The sequence below is a fragment of the Microcaecilia unicolor genome, chromosome 5 (genome assembly GCF_901765095.1).
Source record: "Microcaecilia unicolor chromosome 5, aMicUni1.1, whole genome shotgun sequence".
NCBI lineage: Eukaryota > Metazoa > Chordata > Amphibia > Gymnophiona > Siphonopidae > Microcaecilia > Microcaecilia unicolor.
Window position 1 is genome coordinate 146,314,850 of NC_044035.1, and position 16,624 is coordinate 146,331,473.

Sequence of the window (16,624 nt, forward strand, 5' to 3'; positions counted from 1 at the left end):
TCAGACCCAGATTGGTACCGGTGCTTTTTAAGGAGATTTGGACAATTTTTGGTGGGGTCTCCAAGGATTTGGACTTCAGGCCAAGGACCTGGACTCTATTTGATGACTGTGTGGTCCTCAGGGAGTGCAACCAGGGGTTCCAAACATGCCAGGTGCCTCAGTGACTGATCTCATGGCCTAATCCTGCTCCCAGTCACTTGGGAGGAGGCCTGGGGGCGCTTGAGGATGAGGGTACCCTCCCCCTTCAGTCGAGTGCTCACCTGAACTGGGACAGCTGACCCCTGAAGAGGGGAAGAGGATGCGTCCCCATAGTTAGGCTTTTTCAGAGAGAAGAGGTGCTTTCTCTAATTGATCAAGGTATCTTCGAGTACCTAGGGGTATGCTTCTAACATAGTGCTTGGGGCAGTATTTGTGACACAGATAAAGCGAACAAGCTACTGTCTCTATGAACTCTGTTCTTTTCCCTTATAGCTCTGGTGGCCTGAGACTATCTTTAATTGTTGGAATCTATGGCAGTGACCCTGGAGATGGTATTTTGCACAAGAGGCACAAATATTTCTGGTGAAGCAAATTTATACCAAGACACCACCCACCCCAAAGGGTATCAAAATACTGAACAAATAAACAACAAAAAATAAGCTTTATTAATCTTTTATATTTCTCCAAAAGTTCCAAATTGTCAAGATATTCAAAACAAGATCACAGACTCTTCCACCATAATAGGCAGTCCATTCCAACCATCAAAATGGTGGTACACTAAAAGGACAAAACCATTGAAAACTGCTTATACAATCAATTCACCATAGCTGCTGCTCCAACCGGTTTCACCCTCCACAGGCTTCATCAGGGAGCTTGAAGCTAAAATAAAACAAAACCAATATAAACCAATCACCACAATTCACAAAACATTAAAACAAAACACACAGTTAAAAACTAATGAAAACTTAGTGTCACAAGGCAGCACTGCTCACCCCAAAGGGAACATTATGGTAGAACAATAAAGGAGCAAAAAAGGCTGGTGCATACACACTCAATTTATAACCCAAAAAGTGCACCAAATTTTTGTTCCGACACATGCACACTAAATAGTATACAAAATATTTGTCAAACCTGTCATTAATGCACGCCAAACAAAATACCAGCATTTGTGTTCCTAAAAGTCACTAATCCATGCCAGAAATAGTTCTCGTACATTAAAGCCCCCAACAATATAAACCCGTTACAAAAAAGCCTGCCAGTTTCTAAATTTAAACCCAAAGGGGTCAAGGTTTCCCATTTATATGTAAAAGTTTGTTCATGCTATAACAATCTATGCACCAAATTCCCTCCCCTATGAAGGAGTTGTTCCAAGATTCAAAATTTCAAATCCTGTATTGTATGCCCTTTCTCCTCCCAATGTTGGGTAAGAGGAGCTAGTTCCTTGTGACACTGAATTGCAGAGCAGTGTTCAATAATACAATTCTTCACTTTTCTCAAAGTTTTCCCAGTATACAACAGAGGACAAAGACGTTGTATTACATAGATAACACCTTCAGATTCATAAGTCAGTGAATTATACAATTTCTGCGTCAGTGGCAATCTACTATGTTAAATTACAGATATCTCCACTGCAGGTGGACAAACCACACATTGTTTACATTTCTTATGCCCTCCAAGGTATAAAGAAGGATTGACTGTATTTGGGGAGATGAGTGTGTACCAACTAATCTTTAAAATTTCTTCTCCTCTAAAAAGCAAATTTAGGTAACTCCTGAAAAACAGAATGAACTTGGAAAACTTTCCAGTATTTACAAAAAAATCTTTTTAAAGAGACAGTTCTTCATGGGAATAAGGTAACACACAAATATGATTAAAAGAAGCCGCTTCTGAATTAGAAGAATGTAACCAATCATGGTCCGCAAATTGCATTCGCTTAAAAGCTTTTTTAATGACAAAACAAGGCTATCCCTTCTCCAGAAATCATTTTGTTAAATGCTCAGCTTGCGCCAAAAATTCAATCATCGAGTATCATATGTGTTTCAAGTGTATAAAAATTTACCTTAGGAATGTTATTACATAAAGATCTCGAAGGAAAACTTTGATTATTAAATAAACTATTCCTTGTCATCAAGCAGATGAAGCCATTACGTATGGGTTATGTCCAACCAGCAGGGGAGATAGAGAGCACTCAAACTTTCACAGTGCCCTCTTGGCCAGCTAGCTCCACTGCCTCTTCAGTATTCTCTATCTCCCCTAGCAGGGTGGCTGCAGCTTGTTCGAGCTCCAGAAAAATCTGCCGGGAGGTGGTTCCTGGCTTGACAGTTGTTAACCGGGGTGTTGGAGGCTATAGCAGCCTCACTTTAAAGGCACATAGGTTAGCCCTTTCCCTGCCTTACCCATACTTCTGTGGATGTGGACATATTGCCTTGCTTTCCCTGTCCTTACCCACCAACAGTGGATGCAGGCATATAGGTTCGCCCTTTCCCTGCCTTTCCCACTCATCTGAGCCTCCAGAGTCTTCAATACCTCTGCTTTCCTCACAGCTTAAAAAAAAAAAAAAAAGGCGCGTCGCGTTTTTAAACGCAGAGACGCTGGAACAGAGGTTTTTGACCTGATTTTCAGCAGGATCATAGTTGTACACTAGATCCTTTGAGGTAAGAGTGTTTTCCAACTCCTCCGGGGTGGGCCCGGGATCGGGGCGATTTTGGCGCAAAACCGCCATCTTGGATTTTACCGCCGTTTTTCGGCGATGGCTGCGGACAATGTAAAGCGCTGTTCCACTTGTGGCAAGCGCAAATCAGCAGCAGGGCTCTGTAAATCATGCTGTACAGGCGTAGGAGCCGGCCCGAGCATGGCGAGCGATGTTTCTTCCCGCTCTGAGCTGGCAGCGGGCGCCATTTTGCTTACACCACATGGCGCGGCCTCCGTGAACACGGAGAGACCTGAGCCGGGTGGGGCACCTCGAGATGAGGTTATTTCAGGAGTGGCTAGCACCGGACAGGATTTGGGTGCCCAGGGTGAGATTTTCTCCCCGGATTTTGTGCTTTTGCTGCATAAAGCATACATGATGAAAAGAGCCCTTCCTCAAGGGTCGCCTGAGGCTCCTCTGATTGCCCCCCCCGATGGATTCTGGCCTGGGACTGTCCAGTGAGGCTTTTTTCCCGGATGCTTGGCCTAAAGATAAGCGCAGAAGGGTTAATTCCCCTTCAGATTGTGGTGCACCTCCCCCCCCCCCCCCCCCCCCCCCCCCCCTGTGGTCGGGGTGTGAGGATTCGGAGAACTCTGACAGACGTTCTTGGTCTGAGGAACCAGAGTCAGGTGCGGATTTACCACAGGATCTGGATGATCCCTCCGCGGTGAGGATTTTCCACCGTGATGAGCTGCCAGCGCTTATTTCAGATACCCTGCAGGCCCTCTCGATTGAAGATCCTGACAGTGGCATGGCCTCCTCGGGTAACCCAGGATGGGTAGTACCAAGAAAGCTGCTCGGGCCTTCCCTTTGCATGACTCCATCCTAGAGCTTGTTTCGGCTCAGTGGGCTGACCCCGAGGGACCTTTGAGAGTTTCCAGGGCTATGGGGCAGTTATACCCTCTGCGTGAGGGACATATGGCTCGTTTTCAGATGCCTACAGTGGATGCCCTAGTCACTGCAGTGACAAAGAGAACTACCCTCCCTGTTGAAGGAGGTGTTGCCCTCTGCATGCAGCTGTTATGCTGTTAGAGCCTGCCTAGCTTGGCTGCAACAGGCAGTGGCTCAGCCCGGAGATGGAGCGGAACCCTTCTTGGATGTGGCTCCGCGGATGGAGGTGGCCTTGTCCTTTCTGGCTGATGCCCTTTATGACCTTGTCAGAGCTTCGGCTGAACAAATGGCAGTAGCAGTGGCGGCTCGCCGTCGTCTGTGGCTACGACACTGGGCAGCGGACATGGCCTCTAAGCAAAGGTTGGTGAAGTTGCCTTTTCAAGGACTTCTCCTATTTGGTGAGGAGTTGGAGAAAATTGTGAAAGGCCTGGGTGATCCAAACCCCAGCGCTTGCCCGAAGATAGGCAGAGGCCTTCCTCTAAGGCCAGGCGGTCCACTCCTCTTACAGACCTCGCTTCCGTGAAGCTAGAAGGTACCGCCCGGGGCGTTCTGCTGGGGTTCACTTCACGTGCCCATGGTCAGCAGAGGAACTCCTTTCGCTCGGACAAGTGTCCCGCAGCCGGTGGCTCAAGACCAGGAGTTCAGGGGCGACCCTCTCAATGATGGTGCGCCGGCCCTCTCCCTCGATGCCTGTCATCGGAGGACGGCTTTCCCTCTTTGTCGAGGAGTGGGCCAAGATTTCCTCAGATCAGTGGGTTCTGGACCTGATCAGAGATGGATACAGAATAGAATTCAACGCCCCAGTAAGAGACGTGTTTGTGGAGTCCCGATGCGGTTCTGCCGTCAAACGGGCGGCGGTGGAGGAGACTTTACAAGGTCTGATTCAGTTAGGGGCAGTGACCCCGGTGCCTCCCGCCGAGCAAGGCTGCGGCCGATACTCCATCTACTTTGTGGTGCCGCGAAAAGGTGGGTCCTTTCGCCCTATTCTGGACTTAAAAGAAGTGAACAAGTCCCGAGAGTGCGGCATTTCCACATGGAAATCCCTGCGCTCCGTCATTGCGGCGGTACAGCCAGGAGAGTTTCTCACGTCTCTGGACCTGAAAGAAGCTTACTTGCACATACCGATTTGGCCCCCGCACCAGAAGTTTCTGAGGTTTGCGGTATTGGAAAAGCATTTCCAGTTCAGGGCCTTGCCTTTTGGCCTCGCCACAGCTCCCCGAACCTTTTCGAAGGTAATGGTGGTAGTAGCTGCTTTTCTCAGGCGAGAAGGTATCAGGGTTCTCCCGTACCTAGACGACTGGTTCATCAGAGCAGACTCTGCAACAGAGAGCTTACAAGCTACAGCCAGAGTGGTCTCAGTACTGCAATCTCTAGGCTGGGGTCGGTCAATATGGCCAAAAGTTACCTGTCCCCTTCACAATCTCTAGAGTTTTTGTGGGCCAGGTTCGACACAGTCTCGGGCTATGTGTTCCTACCCGAGCTAAGGCGGTGCAAGCTTCAGAATCAGGTCTGTCTGCTCCTGAGGATGCCCCGCCCGCGAGCTTGGGACATTGTCCAGCTGCTGGGATCGATGACAGCCACGATGGAAGGGTCTATGGACACCCGAGGAGTCGGAGTGGTCCATCAACCGCCTAGAGTTGAAAGTGGTGTTTCAGGCGCTTCTGGCCTTTCAAGTGACCCTGGAAGGATTGGCTGTCAGAGTGATGTCGGACAACACGACAACGGTGGCCTATATAAATCGACAAGGCGGAACAAGGTGCAGAGCACTAGCCGCGCAGGCCGAACTGATTTGCCACTGGGCCGAGCTGCATCTTCAGTGTCTGTCGGCAGCTCATATTGCAGGTCAGAGCAATGTGCAGGCCGATTATCTGAGCAGGCATCAGATCGATCCAGCAGAATGGAATCTGGCAGACTAAGTTTTCCTGCAGATCTGTGCCAAATGGGGCAAGCCCGTGATGGATCTAATGGCGACAAGTGCCAATACCAAAGTCCCGTGCTTCTTCAGCAGACGGAGAGATCCTCGCTCGGCGGGGGTGGATGCCTTGGCTCAACCCTGACCTCCGGGTCTACTTTATGTGTTTCCCCCATGGCCCTTGATAGGGCGCCTGCTCTTGCGGATTCGGCTGCACCCAGGAGAAGTGGTCCTCATCGCCCCGGATTGGCCAAGGAGACCTTGGTATGCAGACCTCCGACAGATGCTCCTGGAGGCTCCTCTGCCATTACCTCTGGTACCGAACCTGTTGACTCAGGGACCGGTAGCCATGGAGGACGCCAGCCGCTTTGGTCTTACGGCATGGCTATTGAGAGGGCGCAATTGAGGGATAAAGGTTATTCCAATAAAGTTATTTCCACTCTCCTGCAAGCCCGCAAGCGGTCCACTTCCGTGGCTTATGCCAGGATTTGGTGCCTGTTTGAGTCTTGGTGTGCTTCCAGAGCCATTGCTCCAATGCGGGCTCCTGTCTCGCCGATTCTGGACTTTTTGCAGGAAGGGGTACAAAAGGCTTGGCCTATAATCCCTGCGGGTGCAGGTGGCAGCGTTGGCCTCCCTTCGTAGTAAGGTGGAAGGCGTGTCTTTGGCTGCTCACCCAGATGTGGCACGGTTTCTTAGAGGGGTGCTTCAGCTCCGACCTCCAGTGCAAACACCCTGTCCAGCTTGGAACCTGGGACTAGTTTTGAAAACCCTGCAAGCATCTCCTTTTGAGCCGCTTCGGCGAGCATCGGAGAAAGATTTGACACTGAAGGCTGTTTTTCTGGTGGCCATTACCTCGGCGAGACGGGTGTCAGAGCTCCAGGCGCTGTCCTGTAGAGACCCATTTCTGCAATTTTCAGAGTCCGGAGTCACGGTTCGGACCGTGCCTTCCTTTATGCCTAAGGTGGTGTCAGCCTTTCACCTAAACCAGCCTATTTTCTTGCCCTCTTTTTCAGAGGAAGAGTTTCCAGAATCTTTTGGGCAATTGCACCTTTTGGATGTGCGCAGGACTCTGCTGCAGTATCTGCGAGTTACTAACTCTTTCAGGACTTCTGATCATCTGTTTGTTTTGCTATCCGGTTCTCGCAGAGGGTCTCCAGCGTCTAAAGCCACTATTGCCCGCTGGCTCAAAGAAACTATCTTTTCAGCTTATCTGCTGGCCGGCAGGGTTCCGCCTGTAGCCTTTAAGGCACATTCTACTACAGCTATTTCTTCCTCTTGGGCTGAAACTGGAGCACTCTCTCTTCAAGAGATATGCAGTGCAGCAACATGGGCTTCTAAGCTCTCCTTTGCCCGACATTACAGGCTGGATGTGGCTGCCAGGAGGGATGCGCGTTTTGGTGCACAAGTGCTAGCGCGTGGTGTGGCTTGTTCCCACCCTGTCTAGGGATTGCTTTGTTACATCCCATACGTAATGGCTTCATCTGCTTGATGACAAGGAAGGGAAAATTAGGTTCTTACCTTGGTAATTTTCTTTCCTTTAGTCATAGCAGATGAAGCCATGAGCCCTCCCTGTATGATTGTCTGTATGCTGTGAATCTGTTTTTCAGGTTCTGTTCTAATTTCCTGAAGTTCCTTCCTTGGGGGAAAGTTGGAAAACAATCTTCAGGATTCATGTTCAGTTTAAATTTAGGAGGATGTGTTCATTCCCTCCAGCATGTTTTTTTTGGAGGATGTGTTGATTCTCTCCAGGAGGCGCGTGTGTTCCCCTCCAGTTCTATAAATAGGAGGATGAGTTTATTCCCTCCAGTGTGTTGGGAGGATGTGTGATTCCCTCGGCGCGGGTGTTCCCCTCCACTTATACTATAAGGAGGATGAGTTTATTCCCTCCAGGAGGATGTGCATTCCCTCCTTTATGAGTTCATGCCCTTGTGATGGGCCATCGTTTGCTGTGAGGAAAGCTCTTGTGATTCCCATTGCGGTTTGCCATACTGCTTTGGAAGCTTCAAATACTGAAGAGGCAGTGGAGCTAGCTGGCCAAGAGGGCACTGTGAAAGTTTGAGTGCTCTCTATCTCCCCTGCTGGTTGATGGACATAACCCATACGTAATGGCTTCATCTGCTATGACTAAAGGAAAGAAAATTACCAAGGTAAGAACCTAATTTTCCCTTCCTATCCATAGGCTTCCTAAACCAATGTTGTGTGTAACCTGTTATTTATAAATGAGAAACCTTGACCCCTTTGAGTTTAAATTTAGAAATTGAATGGCAGGCATTTTTGTAAAGGGTTTATATTATTGGGGGCTTTAATATATGAACTCTATTTCTGGTGCAGATTTGCTATATTTTGAATGAGAATTGATGTGGTTTTGGTGTGAATCTATTATGTATATTGTTTTTGGTGTGGATTGATGACGTATGGTATATATTTTTTTTGGTGCAGATCAATGATGACTGTGGCATGCATATACCGGTACTTTGACATGCATTTGCCAGTGCCAAAGTCTTTGGCACAGATTAAGTTTTGGCACATGTATACTGGTATATTGTTTAGTGGGAAATGCAATTTGGGTGATGTCTTACAATGCAATGGCCATGGTGTATTTCAACAAGCAAGGAGGTACCAGAAGCATGGCGTGGTGTGCAAGGTCAGGCAGCTGGGTGAAATTTCATCTCCTAGCAACTTGTGTAGCTCATAGTGCCAGAGCGAAAAACGTGTAAGTGGACTTTCATTAAAGCTGGACCAAGAACAGAGGGAGCTGAATCCCAAGGATGTTCCAACTGCTTAAGAATCATTGGGTATTTGATTTCATGGCAGCATGTTAGAATACTAAGTGCCCTGCCTTCTTTAATCACAAAAAAGGCTAAAAGGTGGTGGGGATTGATGTGTTGATTCAGCTTTGGTCTCTGCAGGACTGCAGGATTCACTCTGTGTTTCTTCTGTGACCACTGATCAACTAGATGATCTGCAGGATCGCAAAGCATCCCTTTCTAGTGATCTTGGTAGTGGATTAGCTGTGACATCTCTGGTATGTGGACCTAGTCAGACTTTTGATGGAGTCTCCTCTTCTTATTAGGGGCCAGTGGTACTCAAGGATCTTGGACAACTTTTAGCTTATGACTTGGCTCATGAGAGGTGCAGTCTAACATGCAGAGACTATTTTACTGCAGTGATAGCTACTCTGCTAAAAGTGTGCAGGCCCTCAGTGTCCTTGGTTTGTGTGCATCTGGTGACTTTTTGAGCACAGGTGTGAAGAATGTGATACTTTGTCATAGTGGGCTGATTTACCTCATAAGGAGGGCTGTATAAATGTCTAGCCTTCAGGTTGCAGCTCTTGCATGTTTTCAAGGTAAGTTGTATTGGGAGCCTCTGGGATCACATTCAGATGTGGTTTGCTTACTTTGTGAAGTTAATTATCATTTATTTTTTATTAATTTAATATATTGCCAGCTTTGTGCCCAAATCGAGGTGGTTTACATTACCAAAAGTTATAGAAAATAGAGAAGAACTTCATATTGTAAGATAGGAAAGAAGCAGACACATAAGAGACACACATTCTTGATAGTACAGTACGCTACACCTAATTCATTCATACCAAGTAAACAGGAGCACAAGAATCAAATCAACCAATCCTAAGCACATTTTTCTTCATTGCAGGAATAGATGTAGCCATGTAACCGAGACTAGGGGCAACTGTAATCATGCATCAAAAGGAAGATTAAAAAAAAGGGGGGTCTAAAATTCAACACAAAAAGTAGAATAGGAGGTCTGCAGTTGAAGGTACTGTGGGAGTGAATTCCACAAAGCAGGTGCATGAAAAAAAGAAGTTATTAGCCCTCGTGGATTCCCACCTTGCCTTTGTGGGATTGTGAATCACTAGTTTATTATCTCCCAAGGAACGTAACGTGCGTGACAGGGTGTACGGAATTATGATACATGGGAGTATTTCTATATAGAACTTTGTGTGTCAAAGTGAGAACTTTAAATTTAACTCTAAATTCAATTGGTAGCCAGTGTAAACGACAGAGAAGTGGGGAGACATGATCATAACAACTTGCCTTGTAGATAATACGTGCTGCTGTATTCTCCAAAGTTTGTAGTCATTTCAGATTAGCTTTCATAATGCCAGCATAAGTAGTATCACAGTAATCATATCTGGATTGTAAATAGGCATAAAATAGAGTGCAGAGACAGTCAAAATCTAGATTGACCGAACAGATTGTAGTCTACGCAGAAAGAAAAAAAAAAACCTATCTTGACTACCCGAGAGAAATGTGGAGAAAAGGACAAAGCTGAATTAAGAATGATTCCAAGGTATATGAATAATGGCACTGGTGTGATTTGCCTATCAAACAAAACTGAAATAAGTGACGGTGAGGACATGGATCCCGTGATCCAGCATGCTGTATGAGTTCGCTCAGTAGTGCAATAAGTATAATTTCCGTACTGAAACCAGGCCTAAACCCGGACTGTTGAGGATGTAAAGCATTGATAGTTTCAGAGAAAGTTTGGAGTTGATAAAAAATGACTGTGTCCATTATTTTAGCAAGAAAAGGTAGATGGGATACTAGTCGGTAACTCTAAGGCTGTATCAGGTCAAGATTCAGTTTCTTCAGAAGCGGTCTAATAAGAGCTGATTTAAGTGGGACAGGAACATAACTTGTGAAAAGACTATTAGTGAGCATAGAATGAATCAGAGGAAGCAGGCCCAAAGAAGGTAGCTTGAGCCAGCTAGATGGGATTGGATCAAGTGGGCAAAAAGTACTGTGAAGCTGTGAAATCAAAGACTCCAGAGATGGGATATGACACCTGCAAACATGAAGAGGGCTGGGAAGTATCTTTTAAGTGATGGAACAGAGACCACAAGGAGAAGTATGTGGCCAGTGTGTCAGAAATAATCTAATTATATTACCTGATATGGAGTAGTCAGTTTGTTAAAAAGAAAAGTTGTATTGTGAAACTGGCAGCCTGCTTAATTTGATAATAGGTCCTTTTTGCTTCCCTAATCTGGGTGGTATAGTACTGATGAGTGAGCCTGGAAATTCTTAAAGAGTCAGGCATTTTACGTTTGTGCCAAAGGCATTTGTCCTTTCTTGCCTGACGTCAACAGAGTTTTAGACATTAATGGAACTACTGATGATGATGCCCAGTCCGTGTTGAATATGCATCAGTGGAGCAATATCATCAAGATGGGAGACTGTTGAGATTACATTATTAGATCAAGAATGTGCCCTGCTGAGTGGTTTGGGAAGGTGACATGTTGTACATCCATTTCCCAAAGCATTTGGTTTTCAGGGCACTTGCTGCATTACCATTTGAGTCACTGAGAAGGATTTCAGGGCATGATCTGTCCTTGAAAGTGGTGTTTCTAGTGGAAATCTATTTGGCCCACAGGGTGTCAGAGTTGCAGGCTGTTTCACATCGGGACCCTTTCTTGCATTTTTCGAGGATTCTGTTTTATACCTGTGCTGTCCTATCTTTCTGGCTGAAGGTGGTAGTATCCTTTCATTTGAGTTAGATTGTCTCTCTTCCACCATTTAGAGCGTACAAGAGGGAGAGTTTGAGAAGAGTCCTTCATAAGTTAGATGTTCACAGGGTGTTTTTCCTCTCTCCCTTTCCAACAGTTTCAGAAGGTTGGATCATTTGTTTGTACTGCTCGGAGGTCCATATAAGGACAGGCTGTTTCCAAGTCTAAAGTTGCTTGATGGATTAAGGTCACAATTGAACTGGCATACACTTCCAATTGCAGGTTCCTCCTACTCATCCTTCACCAGTAGTTGCCTTGTTTGATCTGCCTATTACCCCAGTTGAAAAATTTTGATATCTGGTCATTATTATTGACTACCAGCTATCTTTTCAGCCCCAAGTTTTTACATTGCTGAGACAGGGATTCATCACACTGTGGTGATTAATTTCCCCTAGATGTTATTTGGATCAGCTTACTTCACATACTGTTAGCTATGCTTTACTTATTTCTCGTATAGATTGTTATAACTACAATGAATTTACATGAGATAAATTTGCGTGCATTGCCTCCACTATAGAGGTGCATGGGTACAGAAATTTTAGCCATCCCTTCTCATCCTCACTGGAATCTAACCCATACCCACTAAGATTCATTCCATTCCATCCCCACCCATCAAATTTTGAGTACACTTCTAAAAGAATCCCCTAGCAATTTCTTTCATCCCAGCAGAAATCCTGTGGCAAGTTTTTCATCATTGTGGGATTCCTCAGTCCCCCATGCTGCTCTATATTGTAACATTATTTATGCTGGCCTCCTTAATTATTTTATAGAACATATTCAATCATTACAAAATACCATGATTGAGCTTCTAGGTCATAAAAGAAAATATAATCACTTAATGCTTTCTGTACAGGCTAGTTTTATCTTTGTACATTGGCTTTTGGAGCCAATAGATGAGTAGTCCAGCTGGTTGGCTGATCATGGCTTGGGGGGAGGGGGGGGGGTGATGCCTACACTGTTGATTGTTTGTGAAGCCATAGAATGTTTGACCTCTGTTTTCTTCAGTATGCATGACTAATAATCTTTTCTATCGTTTATTGACATTTTTTCTTAATTTCATAGTTTTATTTTGTGTGTGTGTTTGTTGTGAACCGCTTTGACCTTGACTAGTAAAGGTGGAATATCCAATGCTAATAAAACATAAATCAAGGTCCCTGGGTGCATTTGACTAGATCACAGGCATTTTCCAAGGCAGAAGCCAGAGTGGTCTCACTGGAAGTTACCCTCAGGGCAGCGGTGTGGTTGTCATTGCATTCCTTTGTTAAGCACTACAGGGTTGATGTGATGGCATGGGAATATAGTGCTTTTGGCCGGCTAGTTATGGAGGGAGCCTTGTCTTCCTCCTGGCCGTGAAAGATAAAGCTTGGGTTTATCCCACTGGTGTGGACTGGTCTATCAGGATGATAAGGAAAGCAAAAAGAATGTTGGGTATTATTAGGAAAGGGATTGAAAACAAAAGTAAGGATATTATTCTGCCGTTGTATCGCTCCATGGTGCGACCGCACCTCGAGTATTGTGTTCAATTCTGGTCACCGCATCTCAAAAAAGACATAGTGGAATTGGAAAAGGTGCAGAGAAGGGCAACAAAGATGACACAGGGGATGGGACGACTTCCCTATCAGGATAGGCTGAAGAGGCTGGGGCTCTTCAGCTTGGAGAAAAGGCGGCTGAGGGGAGATATGATAGAGGTCTATAAGATAATGAGTGGAATGGAATGGGGTTGATGTGGAGCGTCTGTTTATGCTTTCCAAAAATACTAGGACAAAGGGGCATGTGATGAAGCTGCAGTGTGGTAAATTTAAAACGAATCGGAGGAAATTGTTCTTCACTCAATGTGTAGTTAAACTCTGGAATTCACTGCTGGAAAAGGTGGTTAAGGCGGTTAACTTAGCGGACTTCAAAAAAAGGGTTGGACGGCTTCCTGGAGGAAAAAGCCATAGAATGTTATTGAATGGACAAGGGAATAATACAGTATTTCTAGGATAGGGTGGGACAAATTGCTTGTTCTTTTGGCCGCTGTCGGTGACAGGCTGCTGGGTTTGATGGACCCTTGGTCTGTCCCAGCATGGCTATACTTATGTACTTATTTTCTAGTCATTTTGGGAAGACTGTGGCCATGAGATATCCATCTGAGTGTTTCCTGGCTTTCACTTCTGACTGTATATAATCTGAATTTCTAGAACACTGAAACTCCTATAAGCAAACTTGAAGTCTTCAAACTGCACTTTGTTCAGTGAAATTGTTCCTGCAGTACCTGGAATGGCTAGTGTTCCTTACATATAAGGAAGATACTTTCTTGTGTAGGAAAAAAAGGAGTGAATCCTGCTTATGCCAGCTCCCGTCCCAAAATGGCTGCCATGACCTCCAGAAGCAATCTCGAGAGACCGGCACTGGAAGTTGTGACAACCATTTTTACTATGGAGGTGGAATGGGCAGAAGCGAGTGGGGATTGATCCTGCTCCAACTTGCTACTAAGTCACCAGGGCAGTACGATAGGCCAAAGGGGGAGGGAGGGAGGAAGCATGGGAACTATGCCTGTTTGGGGGGGAGTGAGTGAGTAAGTAAGTGGGAGCCTTGCCAGTTCGGAGGGAGGACAGCCAAAGCAGAGGAAGGACATTATGGGGAAAGGAGAGAGGGAAGGGGGGAATGCTGGATACCATGGGGGAGAGGGAAAGAAGAACAGAAGGGGAAGAATGCTGGAATATAAACACTCGGTTTATTTTTGAGTTAACATTTTTCCCCTAAAAGAAGGGGGAAAAATTGTTGTTTATATTCAGATGAATTTTTATTTCAGTATATATGGTAAATAGGATCTCTAAGGAAGTTGAAGATAGACAGCATGGATAGGCATACTGGCTAGGTCATATGATTTTTACCTGCCTTCATTTTTCTATGTTAATGTTAGTGTTGGATTCACTTTTGGAAGAGTGGGGGCAATTTCTCAATCACACACAATGTTTTTTCAGGATTCAATTTAAGAAGATGCCTAGATAGTTTGTCTTAAAAAAAACCCCAAACTTGTGCATTCAAATCATTAATTGAAGGAAAGGTTATCTGAGCACCATCTACATAGATAAAATAAGGTAAACCTAATGCGTTAAGTTCCTTTCCAAGAGAACTAAATACATTTTAACAAAATCAGAGATTGTGGCAAGCCATGGGGCATTTCACAGCCCAGTGACCTTGTTGAAGAGTTCCCATTTTTAATAACTCTATAACTTCTAATTTTTAGGGATGCAGAGAACCAGTCTCAAAGTGTTCCTGAAATTTCTACAGATCCATCTGATAAAACAGAAGCAGCTTGAGTCTTCACCCAGGATTAATCAAATAAACTTTACAAGTGTTATTGCAAACAGGTGAGCTGTGTTAAATGTATTATGGGCATTGTTAAGGAGTTTTTGGAAAATTTCAGTTATCTGTGACAAAGGGTATGAAGACTTATGCAATCAAGACTTTCTGGTTTTGTATTCTTAATTACTTTTTGAAGATAAGTGTAGATTATGTTGTGTATATCAGAGACAAAATCAAAAATAGTCAATCCCAGAAATAAGTATATCAGATGCCTAGAGAAGACACAATTCTATAACACTTTGTTGAAGAGGGAACAAAAGAGAGTTCATTATAGGCTAAACTTACAGCAAAGCTTAAATTTCAGTGAGTTTAGCTGCAAAATGTCTCACTTGAAAGCTCTGTACATCATAAACACTCTCTCTATATGTAACCCTTAATTTATTTTAATGTGTCTAAATTTTATTTAATTACTTCAATTTTCTATGTAATAATCTTAAAGCAGGAGTGTAAAAACATTCAGTAGGCATTCATGTATAAAAAAGACCCTCAGATCTGTACACTAAAAGTCTACATCCAAAAATGTAAGATAAATAACATCCATATATGTTACAAAAAGCACTGGAGTATAAAGGAGCAGGCAGGAGCAAACTTATCTTAATTTAAGATTGTTGCTATTTCAATGAGTGTTTCAAACGTCCAACAAAAATCTCTGTTTCAGAATTCTTCTTCAGGGACACCAGTGCTGCATTAACAACAGATCCTCCATTTTAAACTTGCACAGCATGACAGGGTAATCCTTAAAGAGAATAAACTTACGTCAAAAACGTGCTGACATCACTACGAAGTCTGTTCTCCCATCCTATCAAATAGTAGCATTCTATTCAGTATACTCATTCAATCCCATAAGCATAACCTACTGGTCTTTTTTGTATACAGATGCCTACTGAATGTTTTTACACTCCTGCTTTAACATTATTATATAGAAAACTTAAGTAATAAATAAAATAAGCTTTCAAGTGGCCGTTTTGCGGCTAAACTCACTGAAATTTAAGCTCAGCTATAGGTTCAGCCTATATTGAACTCTTTCGTTCCCTCTTCAACAAAGTGTTACAGGATTGTGTCTTCTCTAGACATCTGATATACTTGTTTCTGGGATTTGACTATTTTTTTGATTTTTGTATATTTTTTTTGTCTCTCCCTCGGGGTTTAGTGTAGTTGGTAGTGATTTATTTCGTGTTTCCATTACGTTCATTCCCACTATTCCAGGACAAGTGGGTAGTTATGTCCATCGACCAGCAGGTGGAGATAGAGACTACAGAACTGAGCACCACTACATAGCTCCCTGCTAGCAGCACAGCTTCTCAGTATCTTCTATCTCCAGTAGGTGGATGGACAGACTTCCTCTGTTTCTGGTTCTGAGGCCTTGCTCCTGGTCCAGTTGGTCAGCTGGTTCCTGGTTGACCATATTGGGCAGACATACCTGGTGGTGCTGGGTCCCTGTTGTGCTTTCCCCCCTGGAGTGTTCTGTGTTCTTATGGGAGCCTGCTCAGCAACCAGTCTGCTTCAGAAGATAAGGAAAAGTGCAGGCAGCGCTGCGAGTTTGGCGGGCCGGTGGTGCTGTGCCCTGCCGTGACAGGGGGTGGCTGTATCCCCTGGGAGCATGGACCCAGGGTAGTGTGTTCTCTGCTGTGTTTTCGGCCTCAGGACGTCCCTGGGAGCGATTTCTGTCTGTGCTCACAAAAACAAAAAAAAAAGAGCTTTATGGTTGAGTTGTGCTGCGTTCCGGTTTAAAAAAAAAAAAAAGCGCATGAAAGACAAGCACGTGTGTAGCGCAGTGTGCCACATGCTTTGCCATGCTGTGACAATCTTTGTTCATGGCAGCCCCTGCTGGGAGTGTGAGGAGCTGCCCGTCTTGCAGCGGGCGGGGTTCCTCCTTGGGCTGCTGCACGGTGTGCAGTCCAGTTCCCGAGTGGAGGGGTTGAGTCGGGGCTCACGCACACAGAGCGTCCTCAGTTGCAGCAATGCATTGCTTGCAGCTTTGGTCCCCAGTGCAGTGTCTCGGCGCTTCGCCTCAGAGGGAGGCGGGAATGGCAGCCATTTTTTTCTCTGCCGGCGCGAGGGCCTGTGCAGACAGCTGTAGCAATAGGGATCTCTTCGGGGGTGGGGGGGCCCTGAGTCAGAGCCTACCCTCCTGGGCTTGTTCTCTTGCTTTGCCAGACTTTGGATTGGTGCAAGAAGTCCCTTCTCCAGCGGCCCTAGCATCTCCTGGAGGACGGGGTTTCCCCCGCTGGCTCCCAGGAGTTCGCAGCGGATAACACGTGGAGTCTTTGTTTTGTTT

The 16,624-nt window shown here is 45.2% G+C and overlaps 1 protein-coding gene across 9 annotated transcripts in view; it reads left to right on the plus strand.

Annotated features, from left to right (window-relative positions):
• Positions 1-16,624, plus strand: part of USP54 (ubiquitin specific peptidase 54) — a 479,705-nt gene that overhangs the window by 73,474 nt on the left and 389,607 nt on the right. For all 9 annotated transcript variants that reach the window (XM_030203404.1, XM_030203402.1, XM_030203407.1 and 6 more), the window contains exon 2: positions 14,228-14,351. The gene's annotated coding sequence lies outside the window, so the exon portion shown is untranslated. The remainder of the gene's footprint in view (positions 1-14,227; positions 14,352-16,624) is intronic.